The sequence below is a fragment of the Balaenoptera acutorostrata genome, chromosome X (genome assembly GCF_949987535.1).
Source record: "Balaenoptera acutorostrata chromosome X, mBalAcu1.1, whole genome shotgun sequence".
Lineage (NCBI taxonomy): Eukaryota > Metazoa > Chordata > Mammalia > Artiodactyla > Balaenopteridae > Balaenoptera > Balaenoptera acutorostrata.
The window spans coordinates 51,330,737-51,356,178 of NC_080085.1; positions in this window are offsets into that span (position 1 = coordinate 51,330,737).

A 25,442-nucleotide genomic window follows, 5' to 3' on the forward strand; every position below is an offset into this window, starting at 1 on the left:
TCACTAAAGGAGCACTGTGGGGAAACCATGGTTCCGAGAGCTGACATCAAAGGGATCCCGTTCCTTAGGAAATTCTTCATGGTATGAGGGTGGAGATAGCACAAGCTGCCCTTGGCCTGAGGACCGTGCTTCTGTGGAGCTACAAGTCAGAGGGAGACACCTCTGCAAAAACTCCGTGGAGAAGCCTCTGAAATGACAAATCTTTTACCTCTGCCATTAGGCTCAGGGGCAAACGTGTGAACGTAACTTCTGTTTCCCGTGGCACGACCTCCTACAGAGAGACATTGCCATACTTTGCAGAGGTACGCCACCAGCACGTGGCCAAGTGCCTTGAAAAGAGTTTGCACCGTGTGGGCTTCAGAGCCAAGCCCTTAGAGCGTGTTATTTGAACCCCTGTGCAAGTCGGGTACCACAGTTCTCGCATAGATGACACTATGTTCTCGAACCAAGGAGTATGTGGTTCCTTCAGGGAAAGCCACATGGTATACCATGCATCCGCCCAGCCAACCTCAGTCATGAGCATTTCTGAGCAGGGGAGCAACTCGTCTCCCTTACCAGGGGAAAGGCCTCCTTTGCAGTGGGCTTGAGGCCACAGTGGCAAGAAGTGTTTGTAGTGTTCCCTCCTGTGATCGGAAGTGATCTGTGTGAACACAGGTCACCTTAAGCCTCACTCCAAGGACTTTCTGCAGTCAAGGAACAAACACCAACCCAGGATTTCTTTCTCGCACACAGCAATACACTAACCCCGGAATTCCATGTAGGAGCAGCACCCTGCAACTTGTTTTGGGAAGCCTTTCTCGTCCCGTCCACCTGAGCACCCTTTGCTACACTGCAATTCCAAGAAGCATGTAAAATGATACGTTTGCACTCACAGCACTCTTCACCGCAGGTGACACAGCCCTCGTTATAACCTCCAGTGTTGAAGGAACCCTCTTGGGCGAAACGCTTGCAGAAACGTCTCCACTGGGCTTGGTATCGGAAGTCTGCAGGGTTTCTTTGTGATGTGTGTCCACCTGTTTTCTCCTGCTCTCCTCTGTATTAGGCTCTGTGCTATCAACGTGTTTTAAGGGTGCCGATGCACCACAGTACCAGACAATATCTGGGACCAAAGACACTATGTGCTGGCCCGACCTCACTCCTGTTTCCAATACACTGAAGGACAACTGCATAGGAAATTTTCTTCATCTAGCCTGTTAGGTACACATCCCTTTTTCCCTGTGAGAAACTCCCTTCCAGTGCAGTCTGCAGGGCTGTCATTCCATATCAGCTTGAGAAACACGGAACGAAGCACTGTTTGCACACACTTGTGCTTTGCGTGTTGAGAAAAGGTGCGCAATCCTTTCAGAACCTGCTTGGAGCAAGCTGGATGAGAACTGGCCAATCCTGAAAGAATTGTGGGTACCAAATTGTTTTCCTCTAGCTCGTCAGTTGCAGGTGCACATCCCGTCTGGGACGAGCCTGCTCATGCCTCCGGCCAAGGCTTCTTTTATTCTATTTCGAATATGGAACACAGACCTCACGGTAGCATTAAGGCATCTCTGTGAAATTGCTCTTTCCGGGTCTCCAAGATCAGTGGCTCCTTGTCTTGACCTCATGGCAAAACTCCAAATCCAGAAAGGGCTAAGTGTGTAACCTACTTTTCACATAGCTGGAAGGGCACATACCCATTTCCCATAAGGGGGACACATTTGCCAGGCCATCAGTAAGGTTTTGCTGAGCACGGGGCTTCACACACACTGCCAGGCGCAGGGGCACATGTCCGTTACCGCTACATGCCGTTCGCTTATGTAGTAGAAACCACCCAGTGCATGACAGTTTCCGTATGGGAGCACTCCAGGGATTTCTATCAGCATGCATCACGTTTCTCTCCTATAGCCCATAACGGACTTCTGCACTCCTTCTGGGAGCAACACATTTCATCATGACCTCTGTGGAGAGGCATGAGCCTCTTATCGCCCATGGGACTTGGCCCACTTGGTTAGCTTCGCTCAACTTCCAAAGACCAAAGAGATAGAGTGTATGGGTTTGGAAGGTTCGAAAGTAATCGCCTCATGTGTCCCACATGAGGGATAGCTTCTGGTTACTAAAGGAGCACTCTCGGGAGTACCTTGGTTCCGAGAGCTGATATCAAAGGGATCCCGTTCCGTCGGAGATGGTTCATGGTATGAGGGTGGAGACACCACCATCTGCCCTGGGCCTGAGGTCCAAGCTTGTGTGGAGCTTCAAGTCAAAGGCAGGCACCTCTCCAAAATTCGGTGGAGAATCCTCTGAAATGATCCAGCTTTTGCTTCTGCCTCTGGTCTCAGGGGCGAAAGTGTGAACGAAATTTGTGTTCCCAGTAGGAAGAACCCTTACAGAGTGTAATTATCATGCTTTGCAGAGGTGGGCAACCAGCACGTGGCCAAGCGCCCCTAAAAGTCTTGCATCGTATGGGCTTCAGAACCGAGCCCTTAACGCAACTTATGGGAGCCCCCGAGCAAACCGGGTACCACAGTTCTCGCATACATTACACTATGTTCTAGAACCTGGGACTATGTGTTTCCTGCTGGGAAAGCAACATGGTATACCCGTGCTTAAGTCCAGCCCACCTGGTCATGAGCTTTTCTGAGCTGGGAGGCAACTCTTTTCCCATGCCTCGGCAAAGGCCTCCTTTGCAATGGACTCGCGGCCACTGTGCCAAGAAGTGTTTGCGATGTTCCCTCCTGTGATCGGAATCGGTTTGTGTGAACACCGGTCACCTCAAGCCTCACTCGGTAAGGGCTTCCCACACTCAAGGAACAAACAGGAACCCAGGATTTCTTTCTTGCACACAGCAGTGAACAAATCCCCAAATTCCATGTAGGAGCAGCACCCTTCAACTTGTGGGAAAGCTTCCCCGTCCCGTCCATCTGAGCACCATTTGCCACATCCACTTCCACGAATCATGTACAAATGATACGCTTCTCACTCACAGCAATCTTCACCGCAAGCGTCTCTGCACTTGGAATGACCGCTGGTGTTGAAGGAACTCTCTTGGGTGAAACGCTTGCAGACCCGTCCGTCTCCACAGGTCTGGTACTGGAAATCTGAAAATCTTCCTTGTGATGTGCGTCAACCTGATTGCTACTGCTATTCTTTTTATATGACTCTATGTTAGCCAAGCGTTTTAAGGGATCTGGTGCCCCACAGTGCCAGATGATGTCTGGGAACAAAGACACTAGTGACTCTACCGACCTGGGTCTTGTTCCCAGGACACTGAATGACAACTGCATAGGAAATTTCCTTCATCTAGCCTGTCAGTTACACATCTCATTTCCCCTGTTAGAAACCCCCTTCCTCTGCAGTCTGAAAGGCTGTCATTCCAAATCACCTTGAGAAACGCAGAGCGTAGCACTGTGAGAACAAAATCGTGGTTGGTGAGTTGAGAAATGGAAGGCAAACCTTTCAGAACCTGCTTGGACGAAGCTGGATGAGAGCTGGCCGTTCTCAAAGATTTGTGGGTATCACATTGCTCTCCTCTAGCTCGTCAGTTGCACGTGCACATCCCGTGTGGGGCCAGCCTGGCCGTGCTTTCCGCCCAGGGCTTCATTACCCCGTTTCGAATACGGAACACAGAGATCGGGGCAGCAGGAAGGCAACTCTGCGAAAGTGCTATTTCCACGTCTCCAAAATAATTGGCTCCTTGTCTTGAACTCCGCGGCAAAACTCCACACCCAGAAAGGGCAAGGGGCGTAACACAACTTTCACCTAGCTAGAAGGGCACATAACCATTTCCCATAAGGGCGATATATTTCCCAGGCCACCAGTAAGGTTTTGCCAGACACGTGGCTTCACACACCCTGCCAGACGCAGGGCCACATGCCCGTTACCGATACGTGCAGTTCGGTTATGTAGCTGAAACCACCTGGTGGATGACACATTCAGTATGGGACCACTGCAGGCATTTTTAGTAGTGTGCATCACGTTTCTATCCTCTAGCCCATAACGGACTTCTGCATTTCCTCTCAGAGCAACACGTTCCTACATGCCCTCTGTGGAGAGGCATGAGCCTCGTTCCGTCCGTGGGACTTGAGCCCACTTTGTTAGCTTCTCTCAGCTTCTAAAGACCAAAGAGATAGAGTGTCTGTGTACGGAAGTTTCGAAAGTAATCGCTTCATGTGTCCCACAAGAGGGACAGCTTCTGGTCACTAAAGGAGCACTGTGGGGAAACCATGGTTCCGAGAGCTGACATCAAAGGGATCCCGTTCCTTAGGAAATTCTTCATGGTATGAGGGTGGAGATAGCACAAGCTGCCCTTGGCCTGAGGACCGTGCTTCTGTGGAGCTACAAGTCAGAGGGAGACACCTCTGCAAAAACTCCGTGGAGAAGCCTCTGAAATGACAAATCTTTTACCTCTGCCATTAGGCTCAGGGGCAAACGTGTGAACGTAACTTCTGTTTCCCGTGGCACGACCTCCTACAGAGAGACATTGCCATACTTTGCAGAGGTACGCCACCAGCACGTGGCCAAGTGCCTTGAAAAGAGTTTGCACCGTGTGGGCTTCAGAGCCAAGCCCTTAGAGCGTGTTATTTGAACCCCTCTGCAAGTCGGGTACCACAGTTCTCGCATAGATGACACTATGTTCTCGAACCAAGGAGTATGTGGTTCCTTCAGGGAAAGCCACATGGTATACCATGCATCCGCCCAGCCAACCTCAGTCATGAGCATTTCTGAGCAGGGGAGCAACTCGTCTCCCTTACCAGGGGAAAGGCCTCCTTTGCAGTGGGCTTGAGGCCACAGTGGCAAGAAGTGTTTGTAGTGTTCCCTCCTGTGATCGGAAGTGATCTGTGTGAACACAGGTCACCTTAAGCCTCACTCCAAGGACTTTCTGCAGTCAAGGAACAAACACCAACCCAGGATTTCTTTCTCGCACACAGCAATACACTAAGCCCGGAATTCCATGTAGGAGCAGCACCCTGCAACTTGTTTTGGGAAGCCTTTCTCGTCCCGTCCACCTGAGCACCCTTTGCTACACTGCAATTCCAAGAAGCATGTAAAATGATACGTTTGCACTCACAGCACTCTTCACCGCAGGTGACACTGCCCTCGTTATAACCTCCAGTGTTGAAGGAACCCTCTTGGGCGAAACGCTTGCAGAAACGTCTCCACTGGGCTTGGTATCGGAAGTCTGCAGGGTTTCTTTGTGATGTGTGTCCACCTGTTTTCTCCTGCTCTCCTCTGTATTAGGCTCTGTGCTATCAACGTGTTTTAAGGGTGCCGATGCACCACAGTACCAGACAATATCTGGGACCAAAGACACTATGTGCTGGCCCGACCTCACTCCTGTTTCCAATACACTGAAGGACAACTGCATAGGAAATTTTCTTCATCTAGCCTGTTAGGTACAAATCCCTTTTTCCCTGTGAGAAAATCCCTTCCAGTGCAGTCTGCAGGGCTGTCATTCCATATCAGCTTGAGAAACACGGAACGAAGCACTGTTTGCACACACTTGTGCTTTGCCTGTTGAGAAAAGGTGCGCAATCCTTTCAGAACCTGCTTGGAGCAAGCTGGATGAGAACTGGCCAATCCTGAAAGAATTGTGGGTACCAAATTGTTTTCCTCTAGCTCGTCAGTTGCAGGTGCACATCCCGTCTGGGACGAGCCTGCTCATGCCTCCGGCCAAGGCTTCTTTTATTCTATTTCGAATATGGAACACAGACCTCACGGGAGCATTAAGGCATCTCTGTGAAATTGCTCTTTCCGGGTCTCCAAGATCAGTGGCTCCTTGTCTTGACCTCATGCAAAACTCCAAATCCAGAAAGGGCTAAGTGTGTAACCTACTTTTCACATAGCTGGAAGGGCACATACCCATTTCCCATAAGGGGGACACATTTGCCAGGCCATCAGTAAGGTTTTGCTGAGCACGGGGCTTCACACACACTGCCAGGCGCAGGGGCACATGTCCGTTACCGCTACATGCCGTTCGCTTATGTAGTAGAAACCACCCAGTGCATGACAGTTTCCGTATGGGAGCACTCCAGGGATTTCTATCAGCATGCATCACGTTTCTCTCCTATAGCCCATAACGGACTTCTGCACTCCTTCTGGGAGCAACACATTTCATCATGACCTCTGTGGAGAGGCATGAGCCTTTTATCGCCCATGGGACTTGACCTACTTGGTTAGCTTCGCTCAGCTTCCAAAGACCAAAGAGATAGAGTGTATGGGTTTGGAAGGTTCGAAAGTAAGCGCCTCATGTGTCCCACATGAGGGATAGCTTCTGGTTACTAAAGGAGCACTCTCGGGAGACCTTGGTTCCGAGAGCTGATATCAAAGGGATCCCGTTCCTTCGAAGATGGTTCATGGTATGAGGGTGGAGACACCACCATCTGCCCTGGGCCTGAGGTCCAAGCTTGTGTGGAGCTTCAAGTCAAAGGCAGGCACCTCTCCAAAAATTCGGTGGAGAATCCTCTGAAATGATCCAGCTTTTGCTTCTGCCTCTGGTCTCAGAGGCGAAAGTGTGAACGAAATTTGTGTTCCCAGTAGGAAGAACCCTTACAGAGTGTAATTATCATGCTTTGCAGAGGTGGGCAACCAGCACGTGGCCAAGCGCCCCTAAAAGTCTTGCATCGTATGGGCTTCAGAACCGAGCCCTTAACGCAACTTATGGGAGCCCCCGAGCAAACCGGGTACCACAGTTCTCGCATACATTACACTATGTTCTAGAACCTGGGACTATGTGTTTCCTGCTGGGAAAGCAACATGGTATACCCGTGCTTAATTCCAGCCCACCTGGTCATGAGCTTTTCTGAGCTGGGAGGCAACTCTTTTCCCATGCCTCGGCAAAGGCCTCCTTTGCAATGGACTCGCGGCCACTGTGCCAAGAAGTGTTTGCGATGTTCCCTCCTGTGATCAGAATCGGTTTGTGTGAACACCGGTCACCTCAAGCCTCACTCGGTAAGGGCTTCCCACACTCAAGGAACAAACAGGAACCCAGGATTTCTTTCTTGCACACAGCAGTGAACAAATCCCCAAATTCCATGTAGGAGCAGCACCCTTCAACTTGTTGTGGGAAAGCTTCCCCGTCCCGTCCATCTGAGCACCATTTGCCACATCCACTTCCACGAATCATGTACAAATGATACGCTTCTCACTCACAGCAATCTTCACCGCAAGCGTCTCTGCACTTGGAATGACCGCTGGTGTTGAAGGAACTCTCTTGGGTGAAACGCTTGCAGACCCGTCCGTCTCCACAGGTCTGGTACTGGAAATCTGAAAATCTTCCTTGTGATGTGCGTCAACCTGATTGCTACTGCTATTCTTTTTATATGACTCTATGTTAGCCAAGCGTTTTAAGGGATCTGGTGCCCCACAGTGCCAGATGATGTCTGGGAACAAAGACACTAGTGACTCTACCGACCTGGGTCTTGTTCCCAGGACACTGAATGACAACTGCATAGGAAATTTCCTTCATCTAGCCTGTCAGTTACACATCTCATTTCCCCTGTTAGAAACCCCCTTCCTCTGCAGTCTGAAAGGCTGTCATTCCAAATCACCTTGAGAAACGCAGAGAGTAGCACTGTGAGAACGAAATCGTGGTTGGTGAGTTGAGAAATGGAAGGCAAACCTTTCAGAACCTGCTTGGACGAAGCTGGATGAGAGCTGGCCGTTCCCAAAGATTTGTGGGTATCACATTGCTCTCCTCTAGCTCGTCAGTTGCACGTGCACATCCCGTGTGGGGCCAGCCTGGCCGTGCTTTCCGCCCATGGCTTCATTACCCCGTTTCGAATACGGAACACAGAGTTCGGGGCAGCAGGAAGGCAGCTCTGCGAAAGTGCTATTTCCACGTCTCCAAAATAATTGGCTCCTTGTCTTGAACTCCGCGGCAAAACTCCACACCCAGAAAGGGCAAGGGGCGTAACGCAACTTTCACCTAGCTAGAAGGGCACATAACCATTTCCCATAAGGGCGATATATTTCCCAGGCCACCAGTAAGGTTTTGCCAGACACGTGGCTTCACACACCCTGCCAGACGCAGGGCCACATGCCCGTTACCGATACGTGTGGTTCGGTTATGTAGCTGAAACCACCTGGTGGATGACACATTCAGTATGGGACCACTGCAGGCATTTTTAGTAGTGTGCATCACGTTTCTATCCTCTAGCCCATAACGGACTTCTGCATTTCCTCTCAGAGCAACACGTTCCTACATGCCCTCTGTGGAGAGGCATGAGCCTCGTTCCGTCCGTGGGACTTGAGCCCACTTTGTTAGCTTCTCTCAGCTTCTAAAGACCAAAGAGATAGAGTGTCTGTGTACGGAAGTTTCGAAAGTAATCGCTTCATGTGTCCCACAAGAGGGACAGCTTCTGGTCACTAAAGGAGCACTGTGGGGAAACCATGGTTCCGAGAGCTGACATCAAAGGGATCCCGTTCCTTAGGAAATTCTTCATGGTATGAGGGTGGAGATAGCACAAGCTGCCCTTGGCCTGAGGACCGTGCTTCTGTGGAGCTACAAGTCAGAGGGAGACACCTCTGCAAAAACTCCGTGGAGAAGCCTCTGAAATGACAAATCTTTTACCTCTGCCATTAGGCTCAGGGGCAAACGTGTGAACGTAACTTCTGTTTCCCGTGGCACGACCTCCTACAGAGAGACATTGCCATACTTTGCAGAGGTACGCCACCAGCACGTGGCCAAGTGCCTTGAAAAGAGTTTGCACCGTGTGGGCTTCAGAGCCAAGCCCTTAGAGCGCGTTATTTGAACCCCTGTGCTAGTCGGGTACCACAGTTCTCGCATAGATGACACTATGTTCTCGAACCAAGGAGTATGTGGTTCCTTCAGGGAACGCCCCATGGTATACCAAGCATCCGCCCAGCCAACCTCAGTCATGAGCATTTCTGAGCAGGGGAGCAACTCGTCTCCCTTACCAGGGGAAAGGCCTCCTTTGCAGTGGGCTTGAGGCCACAGTGGCAAGAAGTGTTTGTAGTGTTCCCTCCTGTGATCGGAAGTGATCTGTGTGAACACAGGTCACCTTAAGCCTCACTCCAAGGACTTTCTGCAGTCAAGGAACAAACACCAACCCAGGATTTCTTTCTCGCACACAGCAATACACTAACCCCGGAATTCCATGTAGGAGCAGCAACCTGCAACTTGTTTTGGGATGCCTTTCTCGTCGCGTCCACCTGAGCACCCTTTGCTACACTGCAATTCCAAGAAGCATGTAAAATGATACGTTTGCACTCACAGCACTCTTCACCGCAGGTGACACTGCCCTCGTAATAACCTCCAGTGTTGAAGGAACCCTCTTGTGCGAAACGCTTGCAGAAACGTCTCCACTGGGCTTGGTATCGGAAGTCTGCAGGGTTTCTTTGTGATGTGTGTCCACCTGTTTTCTCCTGCTCTCCTCTGTATTAGGCTCTGTGCTATCAACGTGTTTTAAGAGTGCCGATGCACCACAGTGCCAGACAATATCTGGGACCAAAGACACTATGTGGTGACCCGACCTCACTCCTGTTCCCAATACACTGAAGGACAACTGCAGAGGAAATTTTCTTCATCTAGCCTGTCAGGTACACATCCACTTTACCCTGTGAGAAACTCCCTTCCTGTGCAGTCTGCAGGGCTGTCATTCCATATCAGCTTGAGAAACACGGAACGAAGCACTGTTTGCACACACTTGTGCTTTGCGTGTTGAGAAAAGGTGCGCAATCCTTTCAGAACCTGCTTGGAGCAAGCTGGATGAGAACTGGCCAATCCTGAAAGAATTGTGGGTACCAAGTTGTTTTCCTCTAGCTCGTCAGTTGCAGGTGCACATCCCGTCTGGGACGAGCCTGCTCGTGCCTCCGGCCAAGGCTTCTGTTATTCTATTTCTAATATGGAACACAGACCTCATGGTAGCATTAAGGCATCTCTGTGAAATTGCTCTTTCCGGGTCTCCAAGATCAGTGGCTCCTTGTCTTGACCTCATGGCAAAACTCCAAATCCAGAAAGGGCTAAGTGTGTAACCTTCTTTTCACATAGCTGGAAGGGCACATACCCATTTCCCATAAGGGGGACACATTTGCCAGGCCATCAGTAAGGTGTTGCTGAGCACGTGGCTTCACACACACTGCCAGGCGCAGGGGCACATGTCCGTTACCGCTACATGCCGTTCGCTTATGTAGTAGAAACCACCCAGTGCATGACAGTTTCCGTATGGGAGCACTCCAGGGATTTCTATCAGCATGCATCACGTTTCTCTCCTATAGCCCATAACGGACTTCTGCACTCCTTCTGGGAGCAACACATTTCATCATGACCTCTGTGGAGAGGCATGAGCCTCTTATCGCCCATGGGACTTGGCCCACTTGGTTAGCTTCGCTCAGCTTCCAAAGACCAAAGAGATAGAGTGTATGGGTTTGGAAGGTTCGAAAGTAATCGCCTCATGTGTCCCACATGAGGGATAGCTTCTGGTTACTAAAGGAGCACTCTCGGGAGTACCTTGGTTCCGAGAGCTGATATCAAAGGGATCCCGTTCCGTCGGAGATGGTTCATGGTATGAGGGTGGAGACACCACCATCTGCCCTGGGCCTGAGGTCCAAGCTTGTGTGGAGCTTCAAGTCAAAGGCAGGCACCTCTCCAAAATTCGGTGGAGAATCCTCTGAAATGATCCAGCTTTTGCTTCTGCCTCTGGTCTCAGGGGCGAAAGTGTGAACGAAATTTGTGTTCCCAGTAGGAAGAACCCTTACAGAGTGTAATTATCATGCTTTGCAGAGGTGGGCAACCAGCACGTGGCCAAGCGCCCCTAAAAGTCTTGCATCGTATGGGCTTCAGAACCGAGCCCTTAACGCAACTTATGGGAGCCCCCGAGCAAACCGGGTACCACAGTTCTCGCATACATTACACTATGTTCTAGAACCTGGGACTATGTGTTTCCTGCTGGGAAAGCAACATGGTATACCCGTGCTTAAGTCCAGCCCACCTGGTCATGAGCTTTTCTGAGCTGGGAGGCAACTGTTTTCCCATGCCTCGGCAAAGGCCTCCTTTGCAATGGACTCGCGGCCACTGTGCCAAGAAGTGTTTGCGATGTTCCCTCCTGTGATCGGAATCGGTTTGTGTGAACACCGGTCACCTCAAGCCTCACTCGGTAAGGGCTTCCCACACTCAAGGAACAAACAGGAACCCAGGATTTCTTTCTTGCACACAGCAGTGAACAAATCCCCAAATTCCATGTAGGAGCAGCACCCTTCAACTTGTTGTGGGAAAGCTTCCCCGTCCCGTCCATCTGAGCACCATTTGCCACATCCACTTCCACGAATCATGTACAAATGATACGCTTCTCACTCACAGCAATCTTCACCGCAAGCGTCTCTGCACTTGGAATGACCGCTGGTGTTGAAGGAACTCTCTTGGGTGAAACGCTTGCAGACCCGTCCGTCTCCACAGGTCTGGTACTGGAAATCTGAAAATCTTCCTTGTGATGTGCGTCAACCTGATTGCTACTGCTATTCTTTTTATATGACTCTATGTTAGCCAAGCGTTTTAAGGGATCTGGTGCCCCACAGTGCCAGATGATGTCTGGGAACAAAGACACTAGTGACTCTACCGACCTGGGTCTTGTTCCCAGGACACTGAATGACAACTGCATAGGAAATTTCCTTCATCTAGCCTGTCAGTTACACATCTCATTTCCCCTGTTAGAAACCCCCTTCCTCTGCAGTCTGAAAGGCTGTCATTCCAAATCACCTTGAGAAACGCAGAGCGTAGCACTGTGAGAACAAAATCGTGGTTGGTGAGTTGAGAAATGGAAGGCAAACCTTTCAGAACCTGCTTGGACGAAGCTGGATGAGAGCTGGCCGATCTCAAAGATTTGTGGGTATCACATTGCTCTCCTCTAGCTCGTCAGTTGCACGTGCACATCCCGTGTGGGGCCAGCCTGGCCGTGCTTTCCGCCCAGGGCTTCATTACCCCGTTTCGAATACGGAACACAGAGATCGGGGCAGCAGGAAGGCAACTCTGCGAAAGTGTTATTTCCACGTCTCCAAAATAATTGGCTCCTTGTCTTGAACTCCGCGGCAAAACTCCACACCCAGAAAGGGCAAGGGGCGTAACACAACTTTCACCTAGCTAGAAGGGCACATAACCATTTCCCATAAGGGCGATATATTTCCCAGGCCACCAGTAAGGTTTTGCCAGACACGTGGCTTCACACACCCTGCCAGACGCAGGGCCACATGCCCGTTACCGATACGTGCGGTTCGGTTATGTAGCGGAAAACACCTGGTGTATGAAAAAGTGCTCGTTTGCTACGCAAGCGTTCATCAGGAGGCGACAATCTGGGCAACTTCAAGATTTCGCAAGCAGCACCTGAGACACTAGAATCCAAGGTTCGAAAGGGAAAAGGCTGCTTTTGTCGACAGAGTCACCTACCCTTGTTAGCCCCAGCATAAGTACCTGCAGGATGGGAGCTGCGAAGGGAAACAAACGGGACACACTGGGCACCTGAGAAGCTCCCCTCGACACCTGCAAGCAGCCTGTTTCTCTGGGGGAACATACTCGTTTCCTCCCCGGGCGTGCCTGCAGTGAGTAGAAGCTGGGCCTTCCGCGGGTTTCGCAAACAGCTCCGAGGCTCCAAGAATCCAGATTTCCAAAGGGGAAAAGACTGCTTTTCGAAGCAGGGCCACCTATCTTAGTTCACAGCAAACATGAGTCCCTTCAGTAGTGGAGCTGCCGAGGGAGAGCATGGCGAAACCCTGGGAACTTCGCTAAGTACCTTTTACTGTGCAGGCTTCGAAGTGTGGCAAGATCCCTGAAGGAGGGCTGGCCTGAGCGAGGACTAGTTGGCTCTACCTCTTCCGGTGCCCTAGCAGGGTAAAGGAGGAATTGTGGTCTTTGCTCAGCTTGGACCTCACATCGAAGTCCTGCTAAACCAACGAGCCAGTCGGTGTGAGCTCCTGGATGGAGGGCTGAGCAGAGTGTGTTTCTGAGTGCGGGTAGGGACTTTGTCCTCACTGAGTCTACGTTACCCAGCACATGAGACCGGCTCAGACTGTCTTCGTGAGCTGGGGCAAGCTGCGGCAAGCTAGGTTTCCAAAGGAAGAGAGAGAGCAGTGTGCCGCCTTGGGCTCTGCGTGCAAGAAGTGTTCCGAAGGGCCTACACGGCTGCTTGTTGCTCAGCAGGCAGAGAGGAGACGTGGGGGGGATCCGTGTGGTAGCATGGGAAACGGTGCGGAGGCCAGAGTGCTTGGAGTCCTGAAAGCTATCCTCGCGTTCCATTGAAGCACAACAACGGTGGAGACCTCATCGAAACCAAGGCACGCAGAGCTTGCCTGGTGGAAACTTTAGCACTACCCTGAGGCTAAGGGTGGCCTAGCGCTTTCACAGGAGGAACGAGGTTTGTGGGATTAACTCTCCTCCAGCGTGGCAGGAACCCGGTTTCTCGGGGGAAAGTGCTCGTTTGCTAAGCAAGCGTACCTGCGGAGGCTAGAACCTGGGCAACTTCAAGGTTTGGCAAGCAGCCCCTTAGACATTAGAATCCAAGATTCCAAAGGGAAAAGGCTGCTTTTGTCGGCAGAGCCACCTACCCTTGTTATCACACAGCAAAGTACCTGCAGGATGGGAGCTGTGAAGGGAAACAAACGGGACACACTGGGCACCTGAGAAGCTCCCCTCGACACTTGCAAGCAGCCTGTTTCTCTGGGGGAACATACTTCTTTCCTCCCTGGGCGTGCCTACAGTGAGTAGAAGCTGGGCCTTCCTAGGGTTTCGCAAACAGCTCCGAGGCTACACGAATCCAGATTTCCAAAGGGGAAAAGACTGCTTTTCGAAGCAGGGCCACCTATCCTAGTTCACAGCAAACATGAGTCCCTGCAGTAGTGGAGCTGCCGAGGGAGAGCATGGCGAAACCCAAGGAACTTCGCTAAGTACCTTTTACTGTGCAGGCTTCGAAGTGAGGCAAGATCCCTGAAGGAGGGCTGGCCTGAGCGAGGCCTAGTTGGCTCTACCTCTTCCGGGGCCCTAGCAGGGTAAAGGAGGAATTGTGCTCTTTGCTCAGCTTGCACCTCACATCGACGACCTGCTAAACCAGCGAGCCAGTCCGTGTGAGCTCTTGGATGGAAGGCTGAGCAGAGTGCTTTTCTGAGTGCGGGTAGGGACCTTGTCCTCACTGAGTCTACGTTACCCAGCACATGAGAAAGTTTCCGTCTGTCTTCGTGAGCTGGGGCAAGCTGCGGCAACCTAGGTTTCCAAAGGAAGAGAGAGAGCAGTGTGCCGCCTTGGGCTCTGCATGCATGAAGTGTTCCGAAGGACCTACACAGCTGCTTGTTGCTCAGCAGGCAGAGAGGAGACGTGGGGGGGATCCGTGTGGTAGCATGGGAAACGATGCAGAGGCCAGAGTGCTTGGAGTCCTGAAAGCTATCCTCGCGTTCCATTGAAGCACAACAACGGTGGAGACCTCATGGAAACCGAGGCACGCAGAGCTTGCCTGGTGGAAACTTTAGCACTACCCTGAGCCTAAGGGTGGCCTAGCGCTTTCACAGGAGGAACGAGGTTTGTGGGATTAACTCTCCTCCAGCGTGGCAGGAACCCGGTTTCTCGGGGGAAAGTGCTCGTTTGCTAAGCAAGCGTACCTGTGGAGGCTAGAACCTGGGCAACTTCAAGGTTTGGCAAGCAGCCCCTGAGACACTAGAATACAAGCTTCCAAAGGGAAAAGGCTGCTTTTGTCGGCAGAGCCACCTACCCTTGTTATCACACAGCAAAGTACCTGCAGGATGGGAGCTGCGAAGGGAAACAAACGGGACACACTGGGCACCTGAGAAGCTCCCCTCGACACTTGCAAGCAGCCTGTTTCTCTGGGGGAACATACTTCTTTCCTCCCTGGGCGTGCCTACAGTGAGTAGAAGCTGGGCCTTCCTAGGGTTTCGCAAACAGCTCCGAGGCTACACGAATCCATTTTTCCAAAGGGGAAAAGACTGCTTTTCGAAGCAGGGCCACCTATCCTAGTTCACAGCAAACATGAGTCCCTGCAGTAGTGGAGCTGCCGAGGGAGAGCATGGCGAAACCCAAGGAACTTCGCTAAGTACCTTTTACTGTGCAGGCTTCGAAGTGAGGCAAGATCCCTGAAGGAGGGCTGGCCTGAGCGAGGCCTAGTTGGCTCTACCTCTTCCGGGGCCCTAGCAGGGTAAAGGAGGAATTGTGCTCTTTGCTCAGCTTGCACCTCACATCGACGACCTGCTAAACCAGCGAGCCAGTCCGTGTGAGCTCTTGGATGGAAGGCTGAGCAGAGTGCTTTTCTGAGTGCGGGTAGGGCCCTTTTCCTAACTGAGTCTACGTTAAACAGCACATGAGACCGGCTCTGACTGTCTTCGTGAGCTGGGGCAAGCTGCGGCAACCTAGGTTTCCAAAGGAAGAGAGAGAGCAGTGTGCCGCCTTGGGCTCTGCATGCATGAAGTGTTCCGAAGGACCTACACGGCTGCTTGTTGCTCAGCAGGCAGAGAGGAGACGTGGGGGGGATCCGTGTGGTAGCATGGGAAACGATGCAGAGGCCAGAGTGCTTGGAGTCCTGAAAGCTATCCTCGCGTTCCATTGAAGCACAACAACGGTGGAGACCTCATGGAAACCGAGGCACGCAGAGCTTGCCTGGTGGAAACTTTAGCACTACCCTGAGCCTAAGGGTGGCCTAGCGCTTTCACAGGAGGAACGAGGTTTGTGGGATTAACTCTCCTCCAGCGTGGCAGGAACCCGGTTTCTCGGGGGAAAGTGCTCGTTTGCTAAGCAAGCGTACCTCTGGAGGCTAGAACCTGGGCAACTTCAAGGTTTGGCAAGCAGCCCCTGAGACACTAGAATCCAAGCTTCCAAAGGGAAAAGGCTGCTTTTGTCGGCAGAGCCACCTACCCTTGTTATCACACAGCAAAGTACCTGCAGGATGGGAGCTGCGAAGGGAAACATACGGGACACACTGGGCACCTGAGAAGCTCCCCTCAACACTTGCAAGCAGCCTGTTTCTCTGGGGGAACATACTTCTTTCCTCCCTGGGCGTGCCTACAGTGAGTAGAAGCTGGGCCTTCCTAGGGTTTCGCAAACAGCTTCGAGGCTACACGAATCCAGATTTCCAAAGGGGAAAAGACTGCTTTTCGAAGCAGGGCCACCTATCCTAGTTCACAGCAAACATGAGTCCCTGCAGTAGTGGAGCTGCCGAGGGAGAGCATGGCGAAACCCAAGGAACTTCGCTAAGTACCTTTTACTGTGCAGGCTTCGAACTGAGGCAAGATCCCTGAAGGAGGGCTGTCCTGAACGAGGCCTAGTTGGCTCTACCTCTTCCCGGGCCCTAGCAGGGTAAAGGAGGAATTGTGCTCTTTGCGCATCTTGCACCTCACATCGACGACCTGCTAAACCAGCGAGCCAGTCCGTGTGAGCTGTTGGATGGAAGGCTGAGCAGAGTGTTTTTCTGAGTGCGGGTAGGGACCTTGTCCTCACTGAGTCTACGTTACCCAGCACATGAGAAAGTTTCCGTCTGTCTTCATGAGCTGGGGCTAGCTGCGGCAACCTAGGTTTCCAAAGTAAGAGAGAGAGCAGTGTGCCGCCTTGGGCTCTGCCGGCAAGAAGTGTTCCGAAGGGCCTACACGGCTGCTTGTTGCTCAGCAGGCAGAGAGGAGACGTGGGGGGATCCGTGTGGTAGCATGGGAAACGGTGCGGAGGCCAGAGTGCTTGGAGTCCTGAAAGCTATCCTCGCGTTCCATTGAAGCACAACAACGGTGGAGACCTCATGGAAACCGAGGCACGCAGAGCTTGCCTGGTGGAAACTTAAGCACTACTCTGAGGCTAAGCGTGGCCTAGTGCTTTCCCAGGAGGAACGAGGTCTGAGGATTAATTCTCCTCCAGCGTGGCAGGACCCCGGTTTCTCAGGGGAAAGTGCTCGTTTGCTAAGCAAGCGTACCTGCGGAGGCTAGAACCTGGGCAACTTCAAGGTTTGGCAAGCAGCCCCTGAGACACTAGAATCCAAGCTTTCAAAGGGAAAAGGCTGCTTTTGTCGGCAGAGCCACCTACCCTTGTTAGCACCCAGCATAAATACCTGCAGGATGGGCGTTACGAAGGGAAACAAACGGGACACACTGGGCACCTGAGAAGATCCCATTGACACTTGCAAGCAGCCTGCTTCTCTGGGGGAACATACTCGTTTCCTCCCCGGCGTTCCTGCAGTGAGTGGAAGCTGGGCCTTCCTAGGGATACACAAACATCTCCGAGGCTACAAGAATCCAGATTTCCAAAGGGGAAAAGACTCCTTTTCGAAGCAGGGCCACCTATCCTAGTTCACAGCAAACATGAGTCCCTGCAGTAGTGGAGCTGCCGAGGGAGAGCATGGAGAAACCCTAGGAAATTCGCTAAGTAAATTTTACTATGCGGGCTTCGAAGTGAGGCAAGATCCCTGAAGGAGGGCTGGCCTGAGAGAGGCCTAGTTGGCTCTACTTCTTCTGGGGCCCTAGCCGGGTAAAGGAGGAATTGTGCTCTTTGCTCAGCTTGGACCTCACATGGACGTCCAGCTAAACGAACGAGCCAGTCCGTGTGAGCTCTTGGATGGAAGGCTGAGCAGAGTGCTTTTCTGAGTGCAGGTAGGGCCCTTGTCCTCACTGAGTCTACGTTACCCAGCACATGAGAAAGTTTCCGTCTGTCTTCGTGAGCTGGGGCAAGCTGCGGCAACCTAGGTTTCCAAAGGATGAGAGAGAGCAGTGTGCCGCCTTGGGCTCTGCGTGCAAAAAGTGTTCCGAAGGGCCTACACGGCTGCTTGTTGCTCAGCAGGCAGAGAGGAGACGTGGGGGGGATCCGTGTGGTAGCATGGGAAACGATGCGGAGGCCAGAGTGCTTGGAGTCCTGAAAGCTATCCTCGCGTTCCATTGAAGCACAACAACGGTGGAGACCTCATGGAAACCGAGGCACGCAGAGCTTGCCTGGTGGAAACTTAAGCACTACCCTGAGGCTAAGGGTGACCTAGCGCTTTCCCAGGAGGAACGAGGTCTGAGGATTAATTCTCCTCCAGCGTGGCAGGAACCCGGTTTCTCGGGGGAAAGTGCTCGTTTGCTAAGCAAGCGTACCTGCGGAGGCTAGAACCTGGGCAACTTCAAGGTTTGGCAAGCAGCCCCTGAGACACTAGAATCCAAGCTTTCAAAGGGAAAAGGCTGCTTTTGTCGGCAGAGCCACCTACCCTTGTTAGCACCCAGCATAAATACCTGCAGGATGGGCGTTATGAAGGGAAACAAACGGGACACACTGGCCACCTGAGAAGATCTCATCGACACTTGCAAGCAGCCTGTTTCTCTGGGGGAACATACTCGTTTCCTCCCCAGGCGTTCCTGCAGTGAGTGGAAGCTGGGCCTTCCTAGGGATACACAAACAGCTCCGAGGCTACAAGAATCCAGATTTCCAAAGGGGAAGAGACTGCTTTTCGAAGCAGGGCCACCTATCCTAGTTCACAGCAAACATGAGTCCCTGCAGTAGTGGAGCTGCCGAGGGAGAGCATGGAGAAACCCTAGGAACTTCGCTAAGTACCTTTTACTATGCAGGCTTCGAAGTCAGGCCAGATCCCTGAAGGAGGGCTGGCCTGAGCGAGGCCTAGTTGGCTCTACCTCTTCCGGGGCCCTAGCAGGGTAAAGGAGGAATTGTGCTCTTTTCTCAGCTTGGATCTCACATCGACGTCCTGCTAAACCAACGAGCCAGTCGGTGTGAGTTCCTGGATGGAGGGCTGAGCAGCGTGTGTTTCTGAGTGCACGTAGGGCCCTTGTCCTCACTGAGTCCACGTTACCCAGCACATGAGACCGGCTCGGACGGTCTTCGTGAGCTGGGGCAAGCTGCGACAACCTAGGTTTCCAAAGGAAGAGAGAGAGCAGTGTGCCGCCTTAGGCTCTGCATGCAAGAAGTGTTCCGAAGGGCCTACACGGCTGCTTGTTGCTCAGCAGGCAGAGAGGAGACGTGGGGGGGATCCGTGTGGTAGCATGGGAAACGGTGTGGAGGCCAGAGTGCTTGGAGTCCTGAAAGCTATCCTCGCGTTCCATTAAAGCACAACAACGGTGGAGACCTCATGGAAACCCAGGCACGCAGAGCTTGCCTGGTGGAAACTTAAGCACTACCCTGAGGCTAAGGGTGGCCTAGCGCATTCACAGGAGAAACGAGGTCTGAGGATTAACTCTCCTCCAGCGTGGCAGGAACCTGGTTTCTCGGGGGAAAGTGCTCGTTTGCTAAGCAAGCGTACCTGCGGAGGCTAGAACCTGGGCAACTTCAAGGTTTGGCAAGCAGCCCCTGAGACACTAGAATCCAAGCTTCCAAAGGGATAAGGCTGCTCTTGTCGGCAGAGCCACCTACCCTTGTTATCACACAGCAAAGTACCTGCAGGATGGGAGCTGCGAAGGGAAACAAACGGGACACACTGGGCACCTGAGAAGCTCCCCTCGACACTTGCAAGCAGCCTGTTTCTCTGGGGGAACATACTTCTTTCCTCCCTGGGCGTGCCTGCAGTGAGTGGAAGCTGGGCCTTCCTAGGGTTTCACAAACAGCTCCGAGGCTACAAGAAACCAGATTTCCAAAGGGTAAGAGACTGCTTTTCGAAGCAGGGCCACTTATCCTAGTTCACAGCAAACATGAGTCCCTGCAGTAGTGGAGCTGCTGAGGGAGAGCATGGCGAAACCCTAGGAACTTCGTTAAGTACCTTTTACTCTGCAGGCTTCGAAGTGAGGCAAGATTCCTGAAGGAGGGCGGGCCTGAGCGAGGCCTAGTTGGCTGAACCTCTTCCGGGGCCCTAGCAGGGTAAAGGAGGAATAGTGCTGTTTGCTCAGCTTGGACCTCACATCGACGTCCTGCTAAACCAACGAGCCAGTCGGTGTGAGCTCTTGGATGGACGGCTGAGCAGAGTGTTTTTCTGAGTGTGGGTAGGGACCTTGTCCTCACTGAGTCTACGTTACCCAGCACATGAGAAAGTTTCCGTCTGTCTTCGTGAGCTGGGGCAAGCTGCGGCAACCTAGGTTTCCAAAGGAAGAGAGAGAGCAGTGTGCCGCCTTGGGCTCTGCGTGCAAGAAGTGTTCCGAAGGGCCTACACGGCTGCTTGTTGCTCAGCAGGCAGAGAGGAGACGTGGGGGGGATCCGTGTGGTAGCATGGGAAACGGTGCGGAGGCCAGAGTGCTTGGAGTCCTGAAAGCTATCCTCGCGTTCCATTGAAGCACAACAACGGTGGAGACCTCATGGAAACCGAGGCACGCAGAGCTTGCCTGGTGGAAACTTTAGCACTACCTTGAGGCTAAGGGTGACCTAGCGCTTTCTCAGGAGGAACGAGGTCTGAGGATTAATTCTCCTCCAGCGTGGCAGGAACCCGGTTTCTCGGGGGAAAGTGCTCGTTTGCTAAGCAAGCGTACCTGCGGAGGCTAGAACCTGGGCAACTTCAAGGTTTGGCAAGCAGCCCCTGAGATACTAGAATCCAAGCTTTCAAAGGGAAAAGGCTGCTTTTGTCGGCAGAGCCACCTACCCTTGTTAGCACCCAGCATAAATACCTGCAGGATGGGCGTTACGAAGGGAAACAAACGGGACACACTGGCCACCTGAGAAGATCTCATCGACACTTGCAAGCAGCCTGTTTCTCTGGGGGAACATACTCGTTTCCTCCCCGCGCGTTCCTGCAGTGAGTGGAAGCTGGGCCTTCCTAGGGATACACAAACAGCTCCGAGGCTACAAGAATCCAGATTTCCAAAGGGGAAGAGACTGCTTTTCGAAGCAGGGCCACCTATCCTAGTTCACAGCAAACATGAGTCCCTGCAGTAGTGGAGCTGCCGAGGGAGAGCATGGAGAAACCCTAGGAACTTCGCTAAGTACCTTTTACTATGCAGGCTTCGAAGTCAGGCCAGATCCCTGAAGGAGGGCTGGCCTGAGCGAGGCCTAGTTGGCTCTACCTCTTCCGGGGCCCTAGCAGGGTAAAGGAGGAATTGTGCTCTTTTCTCAGCTTGGATCTCACATCGACGTCCTGCTAAACCAACGAGCCAGTCGGTGTGAGTTCCTGGATGGAGGGCTGAGCAGCGTGTGTTTCTGAGTGCACGTAGGGCCCTTGTCCTCACTGAGTCCACGTTACCCAGCACATGAAACCGGCTCGGACGGTCTTCGTGAGCTGGGGCCAGCTGCGACAACCTAGGTTTCCAAAGGAAGAGAGAGAGCAGTGTGCCGCCTTAGGCTCTGCATGCAAGAAGTGTTCCGAAGGGCCTACACGGCTGCTTGTTGCTCAGCAGGCAGAGAGGAGACGTGGGGGGGATCCGTGTGGTAGCATGGGAAACGGTGTGGAGGCCAGAGTGCTTGGAGTCCTGAAAGCTATCCTCGCGTTCCATTAAAGCACAACAACGGTGGAGACCTCATGGAAACCCAGGCACGCAGAGCTTGCCTGGTGGAAACTTAAGCACTACCCTGAGGCTAAGGGTGGCCTAGCGCATTCACAGGAGAAACGAGGTCTGAGGATTAACTCTCCTCCAGCGTGGCAGGAACCTGGTTTCTCGGGGGAAAGTGCTCGTTTGCTAAGCAAGCGTACCTGCGGAGGCTAGAACCTGGGCAACTTCAAGGTTTGGCAAGCAGCCCCTGAGACACTAGAATCCAAGCTTCCAAAGGGATAAGGCTGCTCTTGTCGGCAGAGCCACCTACCCTTGTTATCACACAGCAAAGTACCTGCAGGATGGGAGCTGCGAAGGGAAACAAACGGGACACACTGGGCACCTGAGAAGCTCCCCTCGACACTTGCAAGCAGCCTGTTTCTCTGGGGGAACATACTTCTTTCCTCCCTGGGCGTGCCTGCAGTGAGTGGAAGCTGGGCCTTCCTAGGGTTTCACAAACAGCTCCGAGGCTACAAGAAACCAGATTTCCAAAGGGTAAGAGACTGCTTTTCGAAGCATGGCCACTTATCCTAGTTCACAGCAAACATGAGTCCCTGCAGTAGTGGAGCTGCTGAGGGAGAGCATGGCGAAACCCTAGGAACTTCGTTAAGTACCTTTTACTGTGCAGGCTTCGAAGTGAGGCAAGATCCCTGAAGGAGGGCTGGCCTGAGCGAGGCCTAGTTGGCTGTACCTCTTCCGGGGCCCTAGCAGGGTAAAGGAGGAATAGTGCTGTTTGCTCAGCTTGGACATCACATCGACGTCCTGCTAAACCAACGAGCCAGTCGGTGTGAGCTCTTGGAGGAACGGCTGAGCAGAGTGTTTTTCTGAGTGTGGGTAGGGACCTTGTCCTCACTGAGTCTACGTTACCCAGCACATGAGAAAGTTTCCGTCTGTCTTCGTGAGCTGGGGCAAGCTGCGGCAACCTAGGTTTCCAAAGGAAGAGAGAGAGCAGTGTGCCGCCTTGGGCTCTGCGTGCAAGAAGTGTTCCGAAGGGCCTACACGGCTGCTTGTTGCTCAGCAGGCAGAGAGGAGACGTGGGGGGGATCCGTGTGGTAGCATGGGAAACGGTGCGGAGGCCAGAGTGCTTGGAGTCCTGAAAGCTATCCTCGCGTTCCATTGAAGCATAACTACGGTGGAGACCTCATGGAAACCGAGGCACGCAGAGCTTGCCTGGTGGAAACTTAAGCACTACCCTGAGGCTCAGGGTGGCCTAGCGCATTCACAGGAGAAACGAGGTCTGAGGATTAACTCTCCTCCAGCGTGGCAGGAACCCGGTTTCTCGGGGGAAAGTGCTCGTTTGCTAAGCAAGCGTACCTGCGGAGGCTAGAACCTGGGCAACTTCAAGGTTTGGCAAGCAGCCCCTGAGACACTAGAATCCAAGCTTCCAAAGGGAAAAGGCTGCTCTTGTCGGCAGAGCCACCTACCCTTGTTATCACACAGCAAAGTACCTGCAGGATGGGAGCTGCGAAGGGAAAAAAAACGGGACACACTGGGCACCTGAGAAGCTCCCCTCGACACTTGCAAGCAGCCTGTTTCTCTGGGGGAACATACTTTTTTCCTCCCTGGGCGTGCCTGCAGTGAGTAGAAGCTGGGCCTTCCTAGGGTTTCGCAAACAGCTCCGAGGCTACAAGAATCCAGATTTCCAAAGGGGAAAAGACTGCTTTTCGAAACAGGGCCACCTATCCTAGTTCACAGCAAACATGAGTCCCTGCAGTAGTGGAGCTGCCGAGGGAGAGCATGGCGAAACCCTAGGAACTTAGCTAAGTACCTTTTACTGTGCAGGCTTCGAAATGAGGCAAGATCCCTGAAGGAGGGCTGGCCTGAGCGAGGCCTAGTTGGCTGTACCTCTTCCGGGGCCCTAGCAGGGTAAAGGAGGAATTGTGCTCTTTGCTCAGCTTGGACCTCACATCGACGTCCTGCTAAACCAACGAGCCAGTCGGTGTGAGCTCTTGGATGGACGGCTGAGCAGAGTGTTTTTCTGAGTGCGGGTAGGGACCTTGTCCTCACTGAGTCTACGTTACCCAGCAAATGAGAAAGTTTCCGTCTGTCTTCGTGAGCTGGGGCAAGCTGCGGCAACCTAGGTTTCCAAAGGAAGAGAGAGAGCAGTGTGCCGCCTTGGGCTCTGCGTGCAAGAAGTGTTCCGAAGGGCCTACACGGCTGCTTGTTGCTCAGCAGGCCGAGAGGAGACGTGGGGGGGATCCGTGTGGTAGCATGGGAAACGGTGCGGAGGCCAGAGTGCTTGGAGTCCTGAAAGCTATCCTCGCGTTCCATTGAAGCACAACAACGGTGGAGACCTCATGGAAACCGAGGCACGCAGAGCTTGCCTGGTGGAAACTTAAGCACTACCTTGAGGCTAAGGGTGACCTAGCGCTTTCCCAGGAGGAACGAGGTCTGAGGATTAATTCTCCTCCAGCGTGGCAGGAACCCGGTTTCTCGGGGGAAAGTGCTCGTTTGCTAAGCAAGCGTACCTGCGGAGGCTAGAACCTGGGCAACTTCAAGGTTTGGCAAGCAGCCCCTGAGATACTAGAATCCAAGCTTTCAAAGGGAAAAGGCTGCTTTTGTCGGCAGAGCCACCTACCCTTGTTAGCACCCAGCATAAATACCTGCAGGATGGGCGTTACGAAGGGAAACAAACGGGACACACTGGCCACCTGAGAAGATCTCATCGACACTTGCAAGCAGCCTGTTTCTCTGGGGGAACATACTCGTTTCCTCCCCGGGCGTTCCTGCAGTGAGTGGAAGCTGGGCCTTCCTAGGGATACACAAACAGCTCCGAGGCTACAAGAATCCAGATTTCCAAAGGGGAAGAGACTGCTTTTCGAAGCAGGGCCACCTATCCTAGTTCACAGCAAACATGAGTCCCTGCAGTAGTGGAGCTGCCGAGGGAGAGCATGGAGAAACCCTAGGAACTTCGCTAAGTACCTTTTACTATGCAGGCTTCGAAGTCAGGCCAGATCCCTGAAGGAGGGCTGGCCTGAGTGAGGCCTAGTTGGCTCTACCTCTTCCGGGGCCCTAGCAGGGTAAAGGAGGAATTGTGCTCTTTTCTCAGCTTGGATCTCACATCGACGTCCTGCTAAACCAACGAGCCAGTCGGTGTGAGTTCCTGGATGGAGGGCTGAGCAGCGTGTGTTTCTGAGTGCACGTAGGGCCCTTGTTCTCACTGAGTCCACGTTACCCAGCACATGAGACCGGCTCGGACGGTCTTCGTGAGCTGGGGCAAGCTGCGACAACCTAGGTTTCCAAAGGAAGAGAGAGAGCAGTGTGCCGCCTTAGGCTCTGCATGCAAGAAGTGTTCCGAAGGGCCTACACGGCTGCTTGTTGCTCAGCAGGCAGAGAGGAGACGTGGGGGGGATCCGTGTGGTAGCATGGGAAACGGTGCGGAGGCCAGAGTGCTTGGAGTCCTGAAAGCTATCCTCGCGTTCCATTAAAGCACAACAACGGTGGAGACCTCATGGAAACCCAGGCACGCAGAGCTTGCCTGGTGGAAACTTAAGCACTACCCTGAGGCTAAGGGTGGCCTAGCGCATTCACAGGAGAAACGAGGTCTGAGGATTAACTCTCCTCCAGCGTGGCAGGAACCTGGTTTCTCGGGGGAAAGTGCTCGTTTGCTAAGCAAGCGTACCTGCGGAGGCTAGAACCTGGGCAACTTCAAGGTTTGGCAAGCAGCCCCTGAGACACTAGAATCCAAGCTTCCAAAGGGATAAGGCTACTCTTGTCGGCAGAGCCACCTACCGTTGTTATCACACAGCAAAGTACCTGCAGGATGGGAGCTGCGAAGGGAAACAAACGGGACACACTGGGCACCTGAGAAGCTCCCCTCGACACTTGCAAGCAGCCTGTTTCTCTGGGGGAACATACTTGTTTCCTCCCTGGGCGTGCCTGCAGTGAGTGGAAGCTGGGCCTTCCTAGGGTTTCAAAAACAGCTCCGAGGCTACAAGAATCCAGATATCCAAAGGGGAAAAGACTGCTTTTCGAAGCAGGGACACCTATCCTAGTTCACAGCAAACATGAGTCCCTGCAGTAGTGGAGCTGCCGAGGGAGAGCATGGAGAAACCCTAGGTACTTCGCTAAGTACCTTTTACTATGCAGGCTTCGAAGTGAGGCAAGATCCCTGAAGGAGG